The sequence below is a fragment of the Hevea brasiliensis genome, chromosome 6 (genome assembly GCF_030052815.1).
Source record: "Hevea brasiliensis isolate MT/VB/25A 57/8 chromosome 6, ASM3005281v1, whole genome shotgun sequence".
NCBI classification, from domain to species: domain Eukaryota; kingdom Viridiplantae; phylum Streptophyta; class Magnoliopsida; order Malpighiales; family Euphorbiaceae; genus Hevea; species Hevea brasiliensis.
Genome location: NC_079498.1, coordinates 92339921 through 92346184, shown reverse-complemented (window position 1 = coordinate 92346184; position 6264 = coordinate 92339921).

The following is a 6264-nucleotide window of genomic DNA, read 5'->3' as shown; positions in this document are numbered from 1 at the left end:
GCCTGAGCATCCTGATGGGTCAGGGTGAAAATCGAAGCTTGACCCCTACCTTGGGTGGCGTAACTCGACATCGACTTCTACCTCCCGACCGCCTCCAAAACCACGCCCCTTGTCCTCACTGGCCATCGAATCGATGCCGCCATGCTGGAAGCACCTGTATACAACTGACGAGGAACATTTGCAATGTAACTCGTGACCCCATCTCGTGGCTCGGCCAACACGGGCATTCCCTATCAAAGTGACCTGGTTGGCCACATCTGAAGCATACTCATTAACCCATCATACAAGGTACTGAATGTCCTCTTCAACACTGTGTACAAGGTGCAAAGGAGGATCTCAACTGCACCTAACCGCTGCATTCGAACTATGACCACTGCTGGATTCGTACCCTGGCCTGAACCCTCGAGGTTTGTGTCTAAAAGCACTCTTTTTGTTCCTACTTCTTCCTCTGTAATTACTCTGGCCACCACTAACTGGAGCACCCATGTGGGGAACACCTGAAGAACCCTCTGCTCTATTTTTCTTTGCCCTTCCTCTGTCATCCATAGCATAGCTAATCTCAATCTGTTTGGCTCGATCAACCACCATATCAAAAGATTGATTCGACATCATGGCCAGGTTTGCATACCTCCTGTCAAGCCCCTTTAGGAATCTCTTCACTTTCATGGTTTTTGTAGCTACCGTAGGGGCATAATCGCCGTTCGTAAATTCTGTAGCATATTCATCTACAGACTTGCCATTCTGCCTTAAGGCCTCAAAGGCCCACTGCTTTTGATCTCTGAAACTTTCTGGTACAAACCGGTTGATGAATAGTTCCACAAACTGAGTCCATGACAAACCCTCCATCCGAGGTAATACATAGTCATTCATCCATTGTCTAGGCATAGGCCCCATGACATGCTGCACACACTCTATGAGTCTCCTATCAGTCAACTGCAACTCTGTTCCTGCCTGTCTACAGGAATCCAAAAACCGATAGGCATCATCTGAAACATCAAAAGTACCAGGTACCAATTTCTTAAAATTAATTATTTATTTGTACGGTTCCCCTCTTGGTGCGGTGGACTGCTGTTGCTGTGGAGGGTGGACCATATACTGTGCCATCATATTGATGGTTCTCTGCAACCTAGCTAGAGTAGCTGCCATTGGGTCCATGGGACCCTGTGCCATAAAAGACTGATTCTGAACTGGTGGCAGCTACTCTTCTACTTGAGCAGCTCTAGGCCTCCTACCCCGCCTCCTTGGGGCAGGCGCCTTATCCTGTGCTGACACCTTGTCAGGCACATCTGGTTCTGGTGCAGTGGTAGCTCTCCTCCTTCTACGCATTTTTCTGAAATTCAGCAGCATTAGCCCACAACATTCAAAACAGCATGTTACACAGCTCTATAGACTCATATTACACACAATTATATGAAGCAGAAACTAGAAGCAAAGATTACAATGCAAGACGAATGTGGACCCTATTTTCCTCATGTGACTCCTAGTAGACTCTTCCCAACACTTTGGACAATTATTCCCTATGAATCTAGAGCCTAAGCTCTGATACCATATTTATCACGACCCAACCTATGGGCCGGACCGGCACTAGGACCTGGGCCAGCTTAAAGCCCCCGAGGCCCGTAGTAAGCCTAACTATTCCTTAACTCAACTCTAAGGCCCATTTGGGCCCAATTTCAAGAATTCAACCGGACAGAGTCCGGCCATAAAATGGACCTTTCAATGGGAAGTTTTTGACTCACCCAATCTGTAAATACAATATATAATCATTTGGGGAACTCAGCTCACCCTCCACATACTCATAACAACATAAAATAGATGGGAGCTCTACTCCCTCATCCAGTCCATCAACATGCATAAAATAATAAGTTTACAGGTCCAAAATAACAATTTATATTATAGACCCAAATCAAATAAATATTTCTAACACATGCGAAAATTCTAGAGTTAACAGGTTTATACAAACATTAATAAATGACCTGCGAGGGAGAAAAGCAGGTTAACCTCAAAAATATCCTCCTGTGTCCTGGAAAAATATTGAACAGGAGTGAGCGTTCGACTCAGAGAGTAAAATATCAATTTTAACCATAATCTCTATAACTATCTAAAGCTAATGTACCCTGTAGAGTGAAATACAACATCAGTAATATTTTCACATCATAACAGTAAAAAGGTAATTTGGAGCAATCACGCACCCAGTAATATCAATCATAATATATGGGAGCTAATCCCCTATATAGCTCTCTTAAATCCAACTCAGTGCAATGATGAACTCAAGCCTGACTTTCTTAATAAACCAAATCGGTCCCATAAGAACTCAAGCCGTGACTACCCCGAAGGACTGGGTCCCAGCGAAGATCTCAAGCCATGACTACCCGTCTTATCCATAGCCAACACCACATCACACGCACGCCAACGCACGCACACTGCTCCAAATTACCATAACAACATCCATGGCACTTTAATAGTTGTGAATGCATAAAACGTGCCTAGAGTTTAACTACATAGATATATACATATAAGTGATGCATGGGCATGCTTGAACATATAATAATAGTGAAATTACAATTAAAATTAATATTTTACTCAAAGACTTGACAGTAGTCACTGTGACGGCTGGGCGGAGGAAGAAGGCTGTCCCGGCTCACTTGACAATTACATTACAATTATTTAATACAATTGACTCAATACAAACTAAGAAAAGACCAAATACATCCTAAGTCGTGCCGAAAATCTGGCAGAGTCTCCCCTATACCTAGGACCTACCCAACCTGCAAAAGGGCTCAAAACGCACTTCTATATTCGCAATTCATACACTCACAACTCAATCACATCACACAGCCCCTCCTGGGCCCATCCAAACAGTCCTCAATCACAATATGTAAATTTACAGTTTAGTCCTTATAATTGATCATTTTTGTAAAAACTGCCCAAATAAGCTCTAAAAATTCTAAAACTTTGCCCCGCGGTCCTTAGCAATATTACTAGGCTATTGCAAAAAGAATCATAATTTTCTGAGCTACCACGAATATTTTATGGATTTTTAATCCCATTTAAGCACTAGAAAATTACGAAAAAGTAAAGTTCGGGTTTACCTATGCCGATTCCGACTCCTGGGACACGCTCGGGACATCTGACAATGGTGGGGTAGCCAAAATCTCGATCCAATTCGGAGACTTTTTCTGTAGCCGGTCTGTCTGGCTGGAAATTCACAGACCCGAACAACTGTCGAATTTCCGCAAATTGAAGATACCTACATGAAGCCCACAATACGGGGGTTAGTACATATATTTTACGGAATTTTCTAAGCTCATTTAATGCTCGAAAAAACACTACGAAGTTCCGTGGGACCCACCAAAAAACGGTGTCGAAAAAATTTGAAATTTATATCGCCGCGAAGCTCTCGATGAGGGGAGCACTCTGGTACTCTTGGTTTTCTCGTGGGGTTCACGGTTTGCGGGAAATCTAGCCCGAAAGTCAAAATGGGCTAAAACTTCCAGGATAAAAATTGGACAAACCGCTCGATGGATTTTGGTGTTCTTGGTGTTTATGGAAAGCTCTCGACGAGTAGATGTTGTTTGACACAAGACCTGACCCAATCGGTGGCCGGATCGGCCGAATTTCAGTCGGAAAGATGAAGCGTCGCTGCAAGGTGGGAGGCTTTGGCGTGTTTTCCGCCGCCGTGTCGGTGGCCGTGGGAGGTGGTGGGGCGCACGGCCGAGTGGGTGGTGGGAGGCGCAGCGCAAAGGGAGGAGGGAGGAGAGAGAAAACGGGAGAGAGAGAGAGGGAGGTCGGGACGCGCGCGGGGAGAAGAAAAAGGAAGAAGGAGCCGGTCCGATTCGATCGGTCCGATCCGGTCAGGTTTGATTCGATCGGTTCGATTCAGGATATAAAATTTTGAATTTTTACTCTGCCTTGGAACCGAAAACGAGGCCCAAAAATTCAGAAAAAATTCTAGAAAACTCAGAAAAATTCGTAGACTCCAAATATATTTTTAGTTTTGCCACGTGGTCTTTAAATTAATTGTTAAAAATCATCAAAGTTTTATATTTTCGGAAAATCAAACCCGATTTCCAAAATCCGAAAAATTTCAAATAATTTACTAAAATACAAATAAGATAAAATATCAATATTTATCCAAAAATAATAAATTTAAAAATTAGGGGTGTTACAAAATTAAAAAAAATTAGAAACCGACTAGAATCAGTTTCTAATATGACTTAAATATAATGGAACCAGTTTTGAATCTTTAAATTAGAAACGGAATGAAATTCAGTTTCAAAAGTCGGTTTGTAATCTCTTTCAAAATCGATGCTAATTTTGCCGCCAAAAGTTTGTGCAAAAGTTAGAAACCGATTAGATTCCGTTTTAAATTTTGGTTTCAAATCCGTTGCTAATCAGTCTTTGACATATTTAATTTGTTCTATTCAATTTCCGTTTCAAAAGCCGTTTCAAATTACAAACCGACATATGTCCGTTTCTAAATTCGATTTCTGTTTTGATATTTTCTTCTAGTATATTATAGTGAATGATGAGCCACTACGTTAATGCTCCATGAAAAGCCAAATTAAAAATCCAATTTTGCTTGTTTCTCCTTTGCCGTTTTCAACTTTAGAAACAAAATTTATTTAAAAACGCAACATTCAACCCAACAAGTTTTTAATTTTTTTTCATGAAAAAAAAAACGAAAAACATCAAACTGAAACAATTCCGAATAATAATAATAATAATAATAATAATAATAATAATAATAATAATAATAATTAATTTTATATTTTTTACATTAATAATAAGTTTTAATAAAATATATTAATATTTTATTATTAAAAAAATTAAAAATTGTTACTAAAATTTTTTGAAATTAAATAGAGAATTGTGAGTTAATTGAGATAAGAGAAATAAAAATGAGTTTATTTAGAAACAAACTAAAAATTTAGACGCAAAATTAATTTATTTTTAATAAAAAAACTTACTATTGATGAATAAATACTTTATTTATCCACAAATATTGACTAGAATACAGGCTTTTTTAGTTTAACTGTTAAATACAGTTGATAACTGTTAGTTGATAACTGTTACTGTTAGCTGATAGATGATAGCTGGTAGCTGATGATAGCTGATTTATATTAAGTGTTTGGTAAAAATATATTTAGCTGTTGTTATTGATGTGTGAAATTACTAATAAGAGTATATATTATATAATTTATTTTATTATTAAAATAAATATAAAATTATAAATTTATTATATTATATTATTTATTTTATTATTAAATTAAATATACAATTATTAAATTAATATATTATATCATTTATTATATTATTAAAATAAATATATAATTATTAATCTATTATATTATATCATTTATTTTATTATTGAAATAAGAAAATAATTAAATTTTTTTAAAAAATAATTAAATAATTTTAAAAATATAGATAAAATAATAAAGTAATTATTATTGTTGATAAAGAAAAAACTTATAATTAATTTTAAGTTTTTAGATATAAATAAACATTTTATATTTTATATTATTAATAAAAAATATTTAAAAAAAGTTGAAATGCTTTAATTAAAATGTTAAAATTATAAATGAAAAATATAAAAGTATTAGCAATATTAATTTTGAGTTAAATAAAAAAGGATAATATAATTAAAATAAAAAAATAAAATAAAATCAGAACTGATGAGAAACAATTCTAAAAATAGAGTTGATACAAACTGCAGCTGATGGATACCATATCATATCAGCTACTCATCAGCTATCAGCTTCATTTTTTTAAACTTACCAAATATTCTAGTTCACCGGTTTGAACATCTACCAGCTATCAGCTACATCCAACAGGTGAATCAAACACAACCTACGTAAGTTTTCTTTTGCATATGCTTATTTCTTTTGTGATTTATTAATTTCTTAGCAAATTATATGCATGCCAATACTAGAATTTGGATTTTTTGTAAATTAAAAAATATTTAAATACTAAATAATACTTGTTGGCTATATATTCTTTGGCTATCATGATTCGTGGTGACCAAATTATACAAGATAGTCGGAAGAAAGTTTTTGAAGATAAGATATGAGTTTTTAAAGTGTTTAAATTGTTTAGGGAAGGAAGATTTCATTGTTTTGTTGATGGGCTTTTAGTTCTTTCTTTGTTTAATTTTTTTTTTTTAATTGGACTGTTGTTCTCACGCCTCAACACCAATAAATTCAAATTTAGGCCCAAAGTCCATTGCAGAAGAAAACTGCAGGATTCAGAACTGATATTTCC